The sequence below is a fragment of the Vombatus ursinus genome, unplaced genomic scaffold (assembly GCF_900497805.2).
Source record: "Vombatus ursinus unplaced genomic scaffold, bare-nosed wombat genome assembly UNPS02014807.1, whole genome shotgun sequence".
Taxonomy (NCBI): domain Eukaryota; kingdom Metazoa; phylum Chordata; class Mammalia; order Diprotodontia; family Vombatidae; genus Vombatus; species Vombatus ursinus.
Genome location: NW_020954585.1, coordinates 14,450,966 through 14,470,635, shown reverse-complemented (window position 1 = coordinate 14,470,635; position 19,670 = coordinate 14,450,966). Strand labels below are relative to the sequence as shown.

The following is a 19,670-nucleotide window of genomic DNA, read 5'->3' as shown; positions in this document are numbered from 1 at the left end:
TGGCTTCTGAGATCCCTCTAAATTCTAAATTTATTTAGTTCAATTCTCTCATTTTATGGATGAGGAAACTGAGGCTCATATAGATTAAGTGCATTGTCCAAGGTCACACAGACACTAAGTAACAGAAGTGGAATATGAACCAAGGTCATTTGAGAGCAAAACCAGTAAGCTTTCCACTTTACCAGCCCGTCCTTTAGTAAATCATTTGTTAATATATCTTACATTATTCTTGTAGAAAAGATGGAGAGATGTATAGTAAATGATAATGAAATTAGCTGGATTTTGAATAAGTTGAATGACCAGATACAAATTGTAGTTGTTAATGGGTTAAAGGCAACCTGGCAGAAGATTTCCAATCAAGTACCCTGGTGATCTCTGCCTGCTCATGTGCTGTTAAGAAATTTGATAAATGACATGGATAAAGGCATATAAAGTATACTCTTCAAAATTACAGATGTACAACTTTATAACTGAATGGGATAACTAACGCATTGGATGACAGGATCTGAAAAGATCTTGACACACTGGAACATTTTGCCCGATCTAATAAGTTAATATTCAATAGGAATAAAATTTTATTCAGGTTCAGAAATCAATTTCACAAATACAGCATTGGGTTCTCAATGTTAGACAGTAGTTTGTCTGAAAACTGTCTCTGGGACTTTGAGGGATGCAAGCTCAATATGAGTGAGCAGTGAGTTTTGACAGCTAAAAGACTTAATGTGAACTTGAACTTCATTAAGAGAGGAGTAGCTTCCAGGAAAAAGAAAGAAATTGATAGTTCATCTATTCTTTGCACTAGTCAGAATATACCTAGAGTGTTATGTTAAATTTGGAGCATCATGATTTAAGAAGGGCAGTGACAAGCTAGAGAGAGTCCAGAAGAGAGAAACTAGGTTGAAAAAGAACCTTGAGTCTAGGACTCAATAGACTCAGTGACTCTATGAATTCAAGATTGAGTCTACAGAAAGAGAAGTTAAAGGAACTGGGATCTTTAACCTGGTAAACAGAAGATTCAGCAGGAACATGATCTATGTTATCAAGTATTTGAAAGACTGTCATGAGATAGAAGGGTTAGACTTCATCTATTTGGCTGTAGAGGACAGAACCAGAAATAATGGGTTGGAGTTAAAACAGGTTCATTTAGAAGTAATGTCAGTTAGTGCACATAAACACCTACTATTTGGCAAAGGCTTACATCTGGAGATACAAAGAAAAGCATGAAAATGTTCCTGTTCTCAAGGACCTCACAGTCTAATGGAAGAGACAGCATGGAGTCAATTATGTGTCATGGTAGATAGGCCAATCGAGACATCTATAGATATATCTATCTATATCTATATCTATATCTATATATATATAGTATATACATATTATATATATATATATGTTTTATATGTTTTTGTATAGAAGTTAGCTAGATGTACATATGAATACTTAGACTATAAATTGAAAATAACCTCAGAGAAAAGGCATTGAGATTAAGGAGGCCTGGGAAAAGCATCTTATAAAATGTGAGACTTTAACTGAGACCTGAAAAAAGGAGAGAGAGAGAGAGAGAGAGAGAGAGAGAGAGAGAGAGAGAGAGAGAGAGAGAGAGAGTTCTAAGCATGGGGAACAGTGAGTAGTCAATGAAAATGACTTAGGATAGGAACAAGGAAGTTGTACAAAAATAACAATGAGGAAAATGTCAATGGATTTCAGAGCACATGACAGGAGTAGCATGTAAGAGGACTGGAAAGGTAAAAAGGGATGGCTTTATTTCAGGAAATGCTTTCTACCATTTGAGCTATTCAGAAATGGAATGAACTGCCTCAGAAGTTTGCATAGTTGCCCTCCTTTGAGATCTTCAAGTACAGGCTGAATGACCACATTTTGTGCATTTGAAAATTCCCTGAGGCAGAGTCAAAAAGGTGGAGAAAAGCCAGGAAGCTGCCTGAGCTCTACACAGTTTCCCTCAAGAACAATGTTAAATCAAGCACCTAGATAGATTCTAGAATGACAGAACCTATAAAAAGACAAGGTGGAACAATTTTCCAGCTTAAGATAATTTAGAAGGGCTTCAGGAAAGGTCTGTCTCACTTGGATAAGAGGGGGGTGCAGCCCAGTGCAGACAGCATCCAGGCAAGCTAGCAGGAGGTTCTTAGCCACAGCACAGAGCATCATCCAAGGCCCCTGGGTCCTAACTCATCAGGCCAGTGATACAGCAGGCCAGTTATGATGCCTCCAGCCCCAGCACAGAAGACAAACTACCAGCCCTGGAACCACCAGCATAACAGGCTCAACTAGGTTGGGCCATGCCAGCATAGTGGATAAGCTGCCACCACCTGAGGCTTTAGCACAGAAAGCCAGTGACTAGGTACCTGGCCCAGAGCACAAGAAGTTGAGAAAGTGCCTCCTATGCCCCAGGAGCAGAGCTCACCTTTAAAAGTCATGAAATAAGCTTAAAAATGAGCAAAAACCAGAAAAGAGTCTTGGCCACAGAAAGCTACTGTGGTGACAAGGAAGATCAAAACACAAACTCAAAAGAGAACAACAGTGTCAAAATACCTACATATGAAGCTTCAAAGGGGAATATGAATTGATCTCAGGCTCGAAAGGCTTTGTTGGGGGAGCTTAAAAAGCATTTTAAAAATCAAATAATAAGGAAGGATTCTGGGAAGATACCAGAGTAGGTCAGAAAATTTCAAGCTCTCAAGTTTTCCTCCACAAAAGAAATAAAATAGCACCTCTGGGTGAACATAGAGTCACAAATAAGAGTAGGGGCAGAAGAGGGGTTCTCCTGGGACAATTGGAGAAGATCTAAAGAAAAATCCTGGACAAGATTTCCTCCCTGTGAAGAGTAAACACCTCCAGACTAGGATCCATTTCAACAAGGCAAGCCCTGTGGTTAGCAAGTTTGGGAGGCTGCCTCAGCCCCAGCCACAGGCACTTTAATGCTTCTGGACAGTGAGGGGAGTTGAGCATCTGACCTGGAGAAGATCAATGGAATCTCTTCTGACAAGGAATGTCAGACTCAGCTGCGCTGTGGAGAACAGCCAAAGTGAGAAGGAACCAGCACAGGCTGGTGAGTGCAGAAGCAGTGGGGTGGGGATACCTCTGCTGTAAGCATTTACAGGAAGCTGGAGGTCTTGGTTTGAGTCAGAAGGGTGAACTGAAGAGGATTAGAGGGAGCATTCCCCATACCCTAGGACTAGAAGTGACTATAAAAACTAAATTATAACAAAAAAAAAATGCACAGGCAAAGGAGAAAGAATCCAACCATAGAAAGCTATTATGGGAATAGAGATGATGAGGGTTTGTCTTCAGAGGAGGATTCTGAAGCAAAGAAACCTTCTTATACCCCAAAGAGTAATTTCACGTGGTCACCTGCCCAAAAAGAATTCACTGAATAACTTAAGAAAGACTTTAAAAATCAAATGAGAGAGACTGAGGAAAAACTAAAAAGAAAAATAAGAATACAAGAAAAACAAGAAGATTGTGAAAAGAAAGTCAACCAATTAGAAAAGGAGATTCAGAATCTTAAGGAAGAAAATGATTCCTTGAAAATCATAATTGGGCAAGGGGAAGCCAGTAAAATGTTATAAGAGATGTGTTTATGTGTATGTGTGTGTGTATGCATATATATATATATATATATATTCATAAGAAAAACAATTCATCTAGAGAACAGATCAAAAAGAGAAAGAGAAAATGTAAGAATAATAGAATAATCAGGCTACTTGAAAGTTCTGATAAAAAAAATCTTTATACAATAATCCAAGAAATAATTAAAGAAAATTGTCCTGAAGTGTTAGAACAAGAGGGGGAAGTAGAGATAGAAATTCACCAATCACCACCTGAAAGAGATCCTATGATGAAAACTCATGGGAATATTATAGTCAAATTTCAAAACCCCCGGATCAAGGACGAAATATTATGAACCACAAGAAAAAAACAATTTATATATGATAGTGCCCCAATTAGAATCACATAAGACCTAGCACTGGTGACACTAAAAGATTGCAGGTCTTAGAACACTGTATATCAAAGAGCAAAAGAACTGGACTTCTAGCCAAAAATATAATACCCAGCAAAGCTAAGCATAATTCAAATGGAAAAAAAAAAGGACATTTGATCAGTTGTCAGACTTTCAGTTCTTTGTTAAAAAAAAACAAAAACTGAACTCAATAGATGATTTAACATACAAGAGCCAAGAGAAATATAAGGTACATACCAAGACCAATTAAAAGGGACTAAGTAAGTATAGAATGTTTACCTTTTATGCATGAAAAATGTAAAATCTATGTCTAAGATTGTTACAAGTAGTAATTAGGTAACTTATAAGGATGATAGGGTAAAACGGAGTATGATATGACTTCAAAAAATAAAACCATTCAAGTACAGCTAAAAGAGTAATTAACTTTTACCTACTCCACCATCTGCCCAGAATTCTCTCTCTTGAAATGTAGATGTTCAATAGCAATAACTAAACATCAACTCTTCATAGAAAACATTTATTCAATAAGCACTACTTGCTCAAGGCACTGGACTAGTTACTTTGAAAGAAAGACAAAAATTAATCAGTTCCTTGACCTCTAGGATCTTACATTCTACTGGGCTAGGGTTGAGTGGTTGAGAAACAATGTAGTAAAGGGCAGAGCCAAAATGGTAGAATACAGGTTGTGACCTAGCTGGTAGAATGGGGAGTTTTTTTCTTTCATAAAAGAGGCATAGAAATAAGGACTTTTATTCTGAAGAGGGAAATGGGAGAGTGAGCAGGCGGTGGGCAATCCTTGAACCTCACTATCATCAGAATTGATTCAAAGAGGGAAAATTACACCCCAGTTGGGTATAGAAATCTATCTTACCAAATAGGGAACTAGGAGGGGAAGGGGGTAAGAGATATTTGGTGGGGTAAAATGGTAAAAGGGAAGGCAGATTAAGGGAGACAGTAATCAGAAGCAAAACAGACTTTTGAGGAGGGACAATATAAAAAGAGAGAGAAAGATAAATAGAAGAAAATAAGATAGAGGGAAATACACAGTAATAATAGCTGTGAATGTGAATGGAATGAGCTCATTCATAAAACAGAATCAGATAGCAGGATAGATTAGGGACCAGAATTCAACAATATGTTGATTATAATAGACACACTTGAAATAGAAAGACAAAGGCAGAGTTAAAATAAAGGGCTGGGACAGAATCTATTGTGCTTCAGTTGAAGTAAAAAAGAAAAAGACAAGGGTAGCAATGATGATCTCAGACAAAATAAAAGGAAAAATAGAAGGAATTAAAAGAGATAATCAGGGAAAATACATTTTATTAAAAGGTACCATAGAGAATGAAGTAATATTATTTTTTTTCACAGCAAGTTTCTCTGATAAAGGCTTCATTTCTCAAATGTATAAGGAACTGAATCAAATTTATAAAAATAAGACCCATTCCCCATTTGATAAATGGTCAAAGAATATGAAAAGGGAATTTGCAATGAAGAAATCAAAGTTATATGTAGTAATATGAAAAAATGTGCTAAATCACTATTAATTAGAGAAGGCAAGTTAAAACAACTCTGAAGTAACACCTCACATTTATCAGAAATGGCAAATGCTGGAGGGGATGAGGGAAAACAGGTACATTAATGAACTGCTGGTGGAGTAGTGAATTTGTCCAACCATTCTGTAAAACAGTTTGGAACTGTATCCAAAAGGCTGTAAAATGATGCATAGACATTGATCTAGCAATACCACTGCTAGGTCTGTACCTCAAAGAGATTTTTTTTTAAAGTACCTATACATACAAAAATATTTATATCAATTCTTTTTGTATAGGCAAATAATTGGAAATTGAGGGAATTATCATCAATTGAAGAAGGGCTGAATAAATGGGGGCATATGATCATGATGGAATACTATTGTGCTTTAAGAAATGTTGAAAAAGTAGTTTCAAATATAACTGGCAAGTCATATATGAACTGATACGAAGTGAATTGAGCAGAACAAGAAGATCATTGTACGTAGTATCAGCAATGTTGTAATGATGATCAACTGTGAAATGCTTGACTACTCTGATCGATACAATAATCAAGACAATAATCCAATTCCAAAAAACTCATGATACTTTCTACACTTAGAGCAGTGATGAACTCTGTGTGCAAGTTGAAGAAAAATTATCTTACTTTCTTCTTTTGTGATATGGTTAATATAGAAATATGTTTTGTGTGATTTCATAGGTATAATTTTTATCATATTGTTTGCTTTTTCAGTGGGTGGGGTTTGAGTGTAAGTGAAGGAGAGAATCTGAAACTCAGAATTTAAAAAGAAAAGAATGTTAATAAACATTAAATTTTTTAAAAAGAAGAAATTACATTTTATATTAAATGGAAATCTGAATTTATAGTCAGGAAAGCCTTCATTCAAGTCCTTTCTTTAATTCATAAAGACTTTGTTAACTCAGGCAGATCAGTTAAGCTTTCAGCATTGTAGGGAGCTAAGACTATAAATTACAAAGAAGTTGATGACCTGAATTTGTAGAGTGTTTCTTCATTTGAGTGCTTCCTATATCAATGAAATGAGAAGTCCCATCCTTATCTCTGTTTATGTAATACTTAAAGTTGTGCATAGATAGATACTACATGAATTATTTCCATTTTTACAAATAAGAAACCGAGTATCATATAAATTAATCAATTTCTCTATGATCTCACAGCTAATGGTGGTGTAGTTAAGAGTTTTCTTGTCTTCAAATTTAGCACTGTTTCACTCAGTCAGTAAAAATTTATTAGGTCCTTTTTATGTGCCAAAAACTGTGCTAAGTTCTGGGAATACAATGAAAGGCAAAGATATACTCCATGATGACTTTTTATAGAATCATTTATAATTATTGAACGAGGAATTTCAGGCTTTGTGAAGTTAAAAAGTAACATTCCAGGATGCATGGATATTATAGAACAGAACAGGAATTTGAACTTGGGCCAACTGCCTCTAAATCCAATGCTTTCTCTGGTATTTGAAGCTGAGGCAGGTATAGAACAAAATGTGGCTCCCAAGAGAATCAATGTGAATTTGTGATCAAGGCCACCAATTTCTTTCTAAATGTATAAGTACAATAATCCAACTTGGCCTTTTTCTATTCTTCTTTAATTTTTTTCTATTTTTTTTTTGTAAAGATGATGATAGTTTTATGAAAAGTCCTGGGAAAGTATTTATTCAAAATCCCAGAATCCTATCCTTGTAAGGGATCAAGAACCCATATTGCTCAGATTATACACTTATAAGTATCCACCTTATTATATCCATAATGAAAGGTCTTTTAACCTTTTATTAAAGATTGCTAGTAAGGGGCGATACATTAATATCTTTTAAAAATTATTTTTTGTTTATGACTTTTCTCTTTACTTCAAAGTCATTTCAACCCACACATCTCCCTTCCTCACTGTCTCTTGATTTAATTCTCCCCTGTAACAAAGAAAACATTTAAGCAATAAATATCCTATACAGTGACCCCCTCTTACAATGTATATTTTATTCTGTACTAGTTGAGTCTAGTTTCTATTTTGAAGGTCAATACATATTCTGTTATCTGTTTCCTAAGAACTCCTTTGTGAAAGGTATTGTCTATATCCCATATGGGCATATTGGTTATTAAAATGGTCAAAAAAATTATAAGGAAGTCTGATAAAATCAGATTGAAAAAAAAAGCCTCTCAGGTAAAATATAAAGCCATAGACTGTTCTGTAGACATGAAGATTATTTTCCCCAAAATAAATGTACCTAGAGGAATTGTTTGAAGGCCCATAATAATAGCTACAGGATATTACAGTCCATCAGATTGTTTGCATGCGTTTTTTTTAAGAGTTTTAAATGTTATAACTGAGAAACCATAAATCAAATAATTACATATTCTCAGAGGATTAGACGAGGACTATTGGAGAAATCCCAAATGGGGTCACAAAAAATCAGACATGACTGAAAAACAACTGAACAACTGGGGTTAGACTTGAGAAAAAGGTAGAACTATTAAATTTCACATAATGGGAGAGATCAATGCATATGAGGAGGCTCTGATTAGAGCAAACAAAAATTCAGGCAGAAGAACAGAGAAAGAGAAGGGAGTTAAATGCAGGAAGAGCCAAGGAGAAAAAGTATAGGAGAAAATGAGAATATCTACTTACTGAAAGCAGAATACAGAAGATAACACAAAGGTTTTGCTCTGTTTTTTTTTCTCTTTTTTTTTCCTCTGGAAAGCAAGCTGATTGGAAAAGAGGTATTGCTTTTTTGAGAACTGATTGGCTCATTAAAAGAGCCTTCTGGGCTTATGTTGCCCTTTAGAACACCTTATAGCTTGAGACAGGGGAAACCTCTCAGGGATACTTGCATTGCCCTCTGTTACTCTCTGTGTTATGAGAAAGAGAAATAAGATGGGGAGAAAGGCTTTGCATATGTTTTCCTGTAAGATAAGGCTTGACTTTGCTGAGAGCTGACTGGCCAAAAAAAGGATCTCCTGCTTTTTAAAGAGCTCTCTGAGGAAAGGCTTCATGGCCTATCACAATGCACTGCTCCAGAATAAGACATTCCTTAGGACCCAGATTAGATCTGACAAGCTTGGTGGTTTTCTTGCTTAGGGGAACTGCTTGTTACTGAAAGCACATAAAATGTTCTCAACACTCTGCTAAAATAAGTTAGCACTGCTTCAGTGGCCCAAGAGAATCAGAGACAAATTTTGCCCAACAGAAGGAAAGTATTTTTTGTACAGTATGTGATGTGTAGTGCACTATTCTCTAAAGAGAGCAAAGACAACAAGACCTCCAAAGTCCTGAGTTGGCCTAGGCATATGGGTTTCCCAATTCATGTCATCAACAAGATAGACTAACCCTCACCCCCACACACACAAACACCTCTCAAACATCTCCAAAACAGAAATTATGCATCAAAATAAAAACAATTTCAATTATCTCCATGGTTTTGCATAACCAGAAACCAAAAAAAGATGAAAAAAAAACTAGCCAACCCAAAGGTCAGACACCCAGCTCACAACAAAACCCAACCCCACACAAAATCTTCCCTTCCTTTTTCTACTGTCTCAAAGATCTTAACTCTAAGCTGCAGAAGTTTGCTTGTTTGGACTGTGAGTCAGCCAGTGCCATGGTAGCACTGCAGGGACAGACTAGGGCTGGGTCAGCCACTCAGCACCAGAGTTAGACTAGTTCTAGGCAAAAACTTGCAGATGAGTCAGTTATCTGTTCTCCAAAAACCATTGCAGGAGGGCCAGGAATAGAGGGAAAGGGGTAGGACATGTGTTTGGGCTTGAAATACAGCTCAAAAACACACCACACCACATCTTTCCTCCAGAGCCTGAAAGACTCAATTTACAGAAATCAAATCACTAGCAGCAGCATAACAATGATCTGAACTGCTCATGTTGGATCAGACAACTGACTAACAGAGGATGCTGAACAGTACACCAGAATAAGTCACAGAGTTGGGAATGGGGTGAAGGGGGACATTCCACTAAGCCTGATGGAAAGAACCCAGCATCAAATTGGGGCCAGTTTTGTCCCTGAAAATGTCACTTTGGGTGGAGACCTAGGTTGGTGAATCATGAATTGTACAGAATGGGAAGAGACTGAAAGCTTTGAGATCCAGGTCCCCATTATTAGAGAAGAGAGAGTCAGACAGTGAGTAATAGAGAAAAATAAGGGAGAGGGAGAACTGAAATTACCAAATATCCCAGGAAGAAGAAAGACTGAAAATATTCTTGACCATAAGCAGATAAATTAACACAGAAAACATTAATAGGAGGAAGAAATATGACTTTGATATACAGTAAAATAATTTAGGAATGTATGAATAAATACTGAAAAACAAAGAAAAAATATCCAACACTTGAGACAGAGAACTCTGTGGAATTTGAGAACACTGAACTACAACATGTTGTTTCTGAGAGGTTTGAAAGAAAAATGAGAATTATGAGAGTAGAACTTATGGGCTACAAAAATAATGGGCAGAATAGAAAAAAAGAAAAGAAAACTAGAATCAGCAATGACAAATCTCAAACAAAACAAAAGAGAGAACAATAGATTGAACATACAAGTAGATAGAAGCAAAGGACAATATAGAAAAGGAGAAGTAATAATATTAAGAGAAAATATGCTCATTATCAAAGAAAAAGATATTGATGGTGAAGATAGCCTGCATAGAGATAACCTAAGGTTATCCTAGGACACACACACACACACACACACACACACACATATACACACACAAATTAACACCAAAATGTAGGAAATAATACAAAAGAACTAACCTGAACTTTTGAACACAGAAAATGAAAGACCAATTAAAACAATTCATAAATAACCTCCAGAAAACAAAGAAACAAATACACAAACAAACAGAAAAACCAAGGCTGCAAACTCCAAAACATAAAGTGTTTAAATTGAACAATTCCCTTTAGAAACAACAATTGGGTGCAAGCACAGTTCCTTTTAGATACAAGCAATTGGGAGAAAGATTTTCAAATATAAAGGAAAGGAAATTCAAATATGACAAAACTATTCTGCACTCACCATAAAATACAGGAGGGAATGGAATAATGTATTTCTAAGAGTAATAGAACTTAGAGCAAAGCAGAGGTTGCATATCCTGTAAATCTTAGCTTAATCATACATGAAAAGAAGGCTATTCAATAATAAATAATTATTTGAAACATTTTAGAAAGAAAACCAAACCTGAAGAGATTATTTGCTTCTTAAATGCTACAGAAATTAAGGAAGGTGAAAACATGCAGCAGCAAAGGACAGTAGCAGCAACAGAATGAAAATTGAGAGACCAGTGGAGATTGGTAAAGGTGGAAGTCAGGCAGAGGTAACACAGATAATAAGAAGAATGAGGAAGGATTAAAAGTGGTATGGATAAGCAGAAAAACTTTGTTTTGGTAGTTAGAGGGGTTCCACTGCCAGTCAATAAACATCTAAGTACCTATTATGTGTACATAGCTTAGCACAGGCGCTGTGCTAAGCACTGGGGATACAAATATGAAAAGACAAAGATAGTACCTGTTATAAAAGCTGGGTGGAGAAGGGAAGGAGTAAGAGAAGTCTGCAAGGGGTACAGCCAAGTGAGAAATGAGGAGGTGTTTTGAGTAGAGCTTCCTCCTTAAGTAAAGGTTTTGGAATTCCTAGTTCCACCAGAGAATGAAGGTCTAGGGTAGGCAGAAAGAGAAGATGGAAAATGAAGACAATGAAAGAAACTACAACAAAACCAGAAAAAAAAAAGTAGTCTTCACTATATGCCAACAAAACTAAGAACATAAAAGAAATAGAGAAATATCTTTAAAAATATAAAATATCAAAATTCTCAGGTCAAATACAGATCTTAAATTATTCAGTCTCAGAGAAGAAAATATTTATAGCTGTAAAAGAACTACCAAAGGCCTGGGGCTGAAGGTGTGTGTGGGGGAGGGAGGAGGGAGATCTCCTGGTCCTAGTGGATTCACAGGAGAGTTCTATCAAACTTTTAAAAGGCAATTAGCACCAATACTTTACAAGTTATTCTCAAAAATTGAGAAAGACAGCACCCTGCCAGAATCCTTTAATGAAACAAATATAGTTTTGATACCTAACCATGGAAAGGTAAAACAGGGAAGGAAAATAATAGGCCAGTATGATTAATGAACATAGACTCAAAAATTTTAAATGAAATTTTGTTAAACAGACTATAATAATTTATTGAATATATCATTCATTAAGAACAATTGGTATTTATATCAAGGATACAAGGATAATTCAGCATTAGGAAAACAATCAGTATAATTAATCATATTGAAAACTGAACAAACCACATAATCACCTCAATAGATACAGAAAAAAAGCTTTTGATTAAGTACAGCTCTCTTTTATGCTAAAAACCATGCAAAGTAGAGGCATAGAAGGACCATTTTTAATATAATAAAAAAATCTATCTAAAACCAAAAACAAACATCGTATGTAATTGGGATATACCAGAACTTTTCTGAATTAATATAGCGGTGAAACAATGATTCCCACTCTCCTCATTACAGTTCTGGAAATTCTATTAATGGCAGAAAGACAAAAGAAACTAAAGGCATAAAGATATTTAAAGAAGATATAAAAACTATTCATGTTTGCTGATGGTCTGATGTTATAACTAGACAAACTGAGAGAATCAGCAAAGATAATAATCAAAACAACAACTTTAGCAAAGTGTCACAATACAAAAAATATTCCTTAAAAATCATTAGCATTTCCATATAAAATAACAAAACACAAGAAGTAAAAATAAAAAAAAGATATAACATTCCAAATAACTACAAAAATATAAAAATATCGGGGAATAAACTTACCAAAGCACACAAAATATTTGTATTCAATTACAAAGATTTAATTATAAAGTACTTCATAAAGAAATAAAGAACTTTGCAAATAGCTAGGGAAATATTCAATACTTCTGGCTAGGTTGTGCCAATATAATAAAACTGATAATACTTTCAAAATCAACTTACACATTTAATACTTATACCAATCAAACTACCAAAATAATGTTTTACATATAAAATATGTAATTTTTTATAAAATAGTAACTCTATAAAATAATAACAAAATTCTTTAGAAAAAAAGGTCTAGAATTTCAAGGGAAATGATGAAAAGAATTAAGATGAAGGAGAAATAACAATTCCAGCCTTCAAAGTATATTATAATGCAGTAGTCATCAAAGTCATCTGATAATGGTCTAAAAAATAGATAAGTGGGTCAATGGAACACCCTAGACAAAGAGGAATCAGAAACAATTAAATTCAATAACTCTGTATGTGGTAAAGTAGAAAACACAAATTACCTAGGGGAAAAATACTCCTTATTTGATAAAAGATGCTAAGAAAACTAAAAAATAGTCTGGAAGAAAATAGGCTTAGACCAACACTTTAAATTATATTCCATAATACCTTCTAAATGGAAAAACAATATTAATATTAATGATGAGGTTATTGGATTTTTTTTGAAGGGAAACAGGTTGTATACCTCTCATAGCTGTGGATAAGAAATGTATAGAGACAATTATAAAAGATAAAATAGATAATGGGACAGCTAGGTGAGATAGAGTGCTGGTCCTAGAATCAGACTCATCTTCCTGAATTTGAATATGACCTCAGACAAGCCTAATCACTAATAGTAAGAAAAACAAATATCAAACAACCCCTGAAGTTTCGCCTCACACCCTGAAAATTGACAAAAATAGTAAAAAAAAAATGATAATGCTCAATTTTGGAGGGATTGCAGAATGAAGGGTCCACTAATGCATTTGTTGGTGGATTTATGAGATGGCACAAACATTTTGAAAAGTAATTTGGAATTATATAGATAAAGTAACTAAGAGATCCATACCCTTTGGACTAGGGACTCCATTATTGGGCTTATACCCTAAAGAAACTATCAATTAGAAAAAAATCCTTATGAACACCAAAATATTTTTGTCAGCATTTTTTGTGTTAGCAAAGAATTGGGAGCAAAGTCAATGTCCAATGATTTGAGAATGACTAGGCAAATTGTGGTGCATGAATGTAAAGGAATTTTACCATGATGTAAGAAAAATGTACATGATCAATACTAAGAAACATGAAGAGATCCACATGAACTGATTCAAAGGGAAGTAAACAGGCAAGAAAACAATATACACAATAACTACAACAGTGTAAATGTAAAGAAACATATACCGACAAAAACAAAAATTGATATAACAAAATTATAAAAATCATGCATGACTGGAATTAAGATGTAAGAGAAAACCTATACTTATTTTTTTTGGAGGTGGGAGGTCTATAGGAGGTTACATATTGCACATATTTTCAGACTTTTTCAATGTTTCAATCAATTTCACTAAATGTTTTTTTCTCTTTTAAAAAATAATGTTTTTTATTTGGGATGGCCATCTGGGAGGGGAAAGGAGAAGGACATTGGGGATAATTATGATGATATAAGAAACAAACTACATCAGTTGAAAAAAATTTTCAAAGAAACATGTTGAATTTATCATAAATTTCTATAGTCTGGCTTTTATCTTCACTATCCAACTGAAATTTCTTTTCCCAATATTACCAATATTTTCTATTAATTTTCTCATCTAATTGTCTTTTATGAATCATCATTATTCTTTACCTTTTGCAGCCTCTGATACTATTGATCACCTTCTTATCCCCAATATTCTCTCCCCTCTAGATTTTCCTGATACTACTTACTTTTTTCTCTACTGTGCTTTATTATTGAGTTGGATAGTTTGTTTGTTTTTACTCTACCCTAACTCAGTCCTCCTCAATCTTCCTTGGTCTCTTTTATATTTAGGTCATACCCACTAACCACCAGTGTTTAACAAGGGTCTTTTCTGTGCCACCTTCTATTTTTGTTCTATGTTATTTCATTTTATGACATGAACAAGTCCAATGGAACTAGATAAATCTAGCCCTAAAATATGTAAGAAAAAAGTTAAAAAGATCAATATAATTTTAAAAAGATACAATACATCTCTAGAGAAAACTGAATAGGAATAGAAGAGAAAATGCCTTTTTCACATCTGTACCCAGGACCTACAAAAAAATTGACTATATACTAGAGGCATAAAGATCTGACAACCAAATGCAGAAAAGCAGAAATATTAAATACACTCATTTCAGATAATAATGCAATAAAATTCCATGTAACAAAGGATCATGGAGATGTGGATAAAAATTATTTGAAAATTAAGTAATTGAGTACTAAAGAATTAGTGGGTCAAAGAACAAATCATAGAAACAATCAATAATTTCATTAAAGAGAGTGAAAACATTAAGGAAAAGACATTAAAATTTATGACATAAGGCAAAAGCAGTACTTAGTGGAAAATTTGTGTTTTTAAATGTTTATATCAATAAAATGGAGAAAGAGTAGATTGATGAATTTAGCATTCAACTAAAAAAATCTAGAAAAAAATTAAAAATCCTTAATTTAATACCAGATTAGATATCTTGAAAATTAAAGGAGATATTAATAAAATTGAAAGTAAGAAATTAATCTAACTAATAAGCAAAACTAGTAGCTGGTCTTACTGAAAAAAATAGATAAAATATTGGTTAATTTGATTTAAAAAAAGAAAGAAGAAAAATAAATTATCAGTATCAAAAGTGAAAATGGCCAATTTACCACCAATGAAGATTAAATCAAAGCAATTATTAGAAGTTAGTTTTCCCAATTCTACACCAATAAATCTGATAACCTGAGTGAAATGAATGAATATTTGTTGCTTATCAGTAACTCAATCATGTCTGACTCTTTGTGACCCCATGGATCATAGAACTTCAAATTATTCTAATTTCTACTATATCTCGTAGTCTAAGTTCATGTTCATTGTTTCCATGATGGTATCTATCCATCTTATTCTCTGTCATCCTTTTTTTTTCTTTTGTCTTCAATCTTTCCCAACATCAGGGTATTTTCCAATGGTCTTGTCATTTCATTATATGGTCAAAGTATTTCAGCTTCAGCTTCAGTATTTGACCTTCCAGTGATATGAAATAGTTTTCTTTAAGTACTGATTGATTTGGTATTCTTGCTGTTCAGGGGACTCTCAAAAGTCTTTTCCAGCACCACAAATCAAAAGCATTGATTCCGCAGTGTTCAGCTCTTCTTATAGTCCAACTCTAAAAGCAAAGCATTGCTACTGGAAAAGAAAAAACAAAGCTTTGACTAAATGGACTTTTTTCTGCAAGGTGATGTCTCTGCTTTTTAGTATGCTGTCTGGATTTGCCATAACTTTCCTTCCAACGGGCAAATATCTTTTATTTTCATGGCAGCCATTACTTCCTGCAGTGATCTTTGAGCCCAAGAATATAAAATCTGACACTGTTTCAATTTCTTCTACCTCTATTTGCCAGGAAGTGGTAGGGCCAGTTGCCAAGATCTTAGGTTTTATTTTATTTTATTTTTTTGTTCATTAACTTCAAGGCAGTTTTTATACTCTCTCTTTCAAGCTCATCAAGAGACTTCTTAATACTTTTTTAGTTTTTGTAATCAGAGTAGAATCTTCTGGATATCTGATATTGTTGATATTTCTTTTGGCAACCTTAATTCCAGCTTTTGATTCATTCAACCTGGCATTTCACCAGGTAGCCATTTTGCCTTCTTGCTTTTTTTTTCTTTTTTGAGAAGTTTTTTTTGTTGTTGTTGCTATACAAAATTGTAAACCTTTGTCCGTCATTCTTCAGCCACACTATTTACCAGATTGATTTTCTTAAATCTATCCATCACTTTCAGTTCATATTCATAAGGGATGTTTTTTAGCTCATACCTATATGATCAGATGATTTTTCCTGCTTTTTTCAATTTAAGTCTGAATTTTGTAAAAGAAAGCTCATGATTTGAGCTATAGTTATCTCCAGGTATTGTTTTAACTGAATATATAGAGTTTCTCCACATTTATCTGAAAATTATATAATCAATCTGATTTTGATATTTACCATTGGGTGATACCCTTGTATAAAGTCTGCTTTTGGGTTATTGAAAAATTGTGTTTGCTGTGACCAGTGAGTTTTCTTGAAAAAACTCTCTAAGTCTCTGCCCTGCTTCATTTTGTACTCCCAGGTCAAAATTGGCTATTATTCTGATTATCTTTTAATTTTGTACTTTAACATATCTTTCCCCAATGATAAATGTGATGTCTTTATGTGTGTGTGTATGTGTGTGTTAGTTCTAGAATATGTTGTTGGTCTTCATAGAATTGATCAAATTTAACTGATATTATAAGCAAACTGGGAGAGCAAGGAATAGTTTACCTATCAGATTTATGGAGAACAGAAGAATTTATGACCAAACAAGAGATAGAGAATATTATGAAATGCAAAATGGATAATTTTGATTACATTAAATCGAAAAGTTTTTTGCACAAAGACAGGCAATGCAACCAAGATTAGGAGGGAAGCAGAAAACTGGGAAGGAATTTTTACAAACAGTTTCTCTGATAAGGGTCTCATTTCTAAAATATATAGAGAACTAAGTCAAATTTATAAGAATACAAGCCATTCCCCAGTTGGTAAATTGTCAAAGGATGTGAACAAGTAGTTTTCAGATGAAGAAATTAAAGCTATCTATAGTCATATGAAAAAATGCTCCAAATCGCTATTGATTAGAGAAATGCAAATCAAAACAAGTTTTAGGTACCACATCATACCTATCAGATTGGCTAACATGACAAAATAGGAAAATGATGAATGTTGGAGAAGATGGGGGGTGGAATGGAACATTAATACATTGTTGGTGGAGTTGTGAACAGATCCAACCATATTGGAGAACAATTTGGAACTATGCCTAAAGGGCTATAAAAATGTGCTTACCCTTTGACCCAGCAGTACCACTTTTAGGCCTGTATCCCAAAGGGATCATAAAAATGAGAAAAAAGACCCACATATACAAAAATATTTATAGCAGCTCTTTCTGTGCTAGCAAAGAATTAGAAATTGAGGGGATGCCCATCAATTGGGGAATGGCTGAATAAGTTGTGGTATATAAATGTAATGGAATACTTCTGTGCTATAAGAAATGATGAGCAAGCAGACTTCAGAAAAACCTGGAAAGACTTGTATGGACTGATGTTGAGTGAAGTGAGAAGAACCAGGAGAATGTTGTACACAATAACAGTCACATTGTGACTAACTTTGATAGACTTAGCTCTTCTCAGCAAGGCAGGGATCTAAAACATCTCCAAAAGTCTCATGATAGAAAATGCTATCTTCATCCAGAAAAAGAACTATGGAGTCTGAATGCAGATCGAAGTGTACTATTTGCTCTTTTTCTTTCCTTCTGTTTTGTTTTGTTTCTTCTTTCTCATGGTTCCTCCTATTGGCTCTAATTCTTCTTTATAACATGACTAGTGTGAAAATATGTTTTATGGGAATGTGTATGTAGAGGCTATATCAGATTGTATGCTGTCTTAGGATGGAGCTAGAGAGGGAGGGAAGAAAATTTAAAACTCAAAAGCTTATGGAAGTGATTGTTGAAAACTAAAAATAAATTAATTAATATAAAAATAAAAGAATTGATCAACTGTAATCTCTTTGGCATCAAAGATTGGAGCATAGATTTATATTACTGTGATATTGAATGGTTTACCTTGGATTTGAATCCATATCATTTTGTCTGTCATTTTTGAGATTATATCCCAGTGGTCCTTTTCTCACCCTTTTAATGGCTATACAGGCTACTCCATTCTTTTAAGAATTTTTTTCCACAGTTATTGTGACATGTAGTGATCACCTGAAATAAATTTACATATCCAGTCCATTTAAGTTCACTGATGCCCAAGATGTCCAGTTTTATAATTTTTCCATCTTCTGTTTGACCATATAAATCTTATATTCCAAGATTTTATATAATATTGTTCTTTACAGCATCGATTTTTTGTTCATCAACACATGCATCCACAATTGAGTTTCCTTCTGGCTTTGACCAGCTGCTTCATTAGCATTTATAGTTGTCTATTGTTCTTCTCTAGTAGTGTACTGGACACCTTCAGACCTGAGAGGCTCATCTTCTAATGTCATCTTTTTTATCATTTTAATACTGTCCATTGGGTTTTCCTGACAAAGATACTGGAGTGGTTTGCTATTCCCTTTTCCAGTGAATCACCTTTTGTCATAACTCTTGATTATTATCCAGCAATAGAGCAATAGCACTACTAGGTCTTTTTCTCAATGAAAATAAAGAAAAAGGAAAAGGATCTATATGTACCGAAATATTTATAGCAGTCTTTTTGTGATGCTAAAGAATTAGAAAATGAAGAGATGCCCATCAATTGAGGAATGGCTAAACAAGTTGCAATATGTGATCTGATGGATTATTGTTGTGCTTTAAGAAATGTTCTGCATGGCTACAACTGGTCATAGTTGTCTCAGACACGATGGCTTCAAGGTTATTACGGGGCATGGGGGCACTGGTGGTCCAGGCCTTGAGAGCCTGTGGCCCTGTTCAGGTGGCTGCTTGCTCCATGGCAACTGACAGGAGGAGTTAACCCCTCTGATGAGGATCAGGCTACTGGCTTGGAGAGAGATTATGATGGCTGCAAGGGATGATTTGGATGCATACAATATGCTAGCCCCAAAGCCAGCTCCAGGGACTGATAAATCCAACCTGGTCCCTTCCATCACTGACAAGTGAATAGTGGGCTGTATCTGTGAAGAGGATAACAGTGCAGTCATCTTGTTCTGGCTCCACAAAGGCAAGACAGAGCGTTGCCCTAACTGTGGAACCCATTACAAGCTGGTACCCCACCAGTATAGCCACTGAGCCCGTGGACTGGTTTACTTGAAACATATTGTAATGTTTTCTTCCCTCCAATAAAAGACTAGCCATTTCCTTTGTTCTTCCATTTAAAACAAAACAAAACAAAACTTGGTAAACCTTATATGAACTGATGCAAAGTGAAGAGATCAGAGCCAGGAGATCATTGTACATATTAAGATATATTGTGTGATATACATATGTGATATACATATTAAGAGCAATATTATGATCAACTGCGAATGCTCTTCTCAGCAATACACTATCTTGTTTTTTTTTCACTTTTTTTTCTCTTTTGGTCTGTTTTCTCACAACTTGATTTATGTAGAACTTTAAAATATGTGTATGTATGTATGTAATTATGCCTACATACACA

The 19,670-nt window shown here is 34.5% G+C and overlaps 1 pseudogene; it reads left to right on the top strand.

The window, feature by feature from the left end:
* The first annotated feature begins 18,914 nt into the window (after window positions 1-18,914).
* Window positions 18,915-19,300, top strand: LOC114051980 (annotated as a pseudogene).
* Window positions 19,301-19,670: the final 370 nt, after the last annotated feature.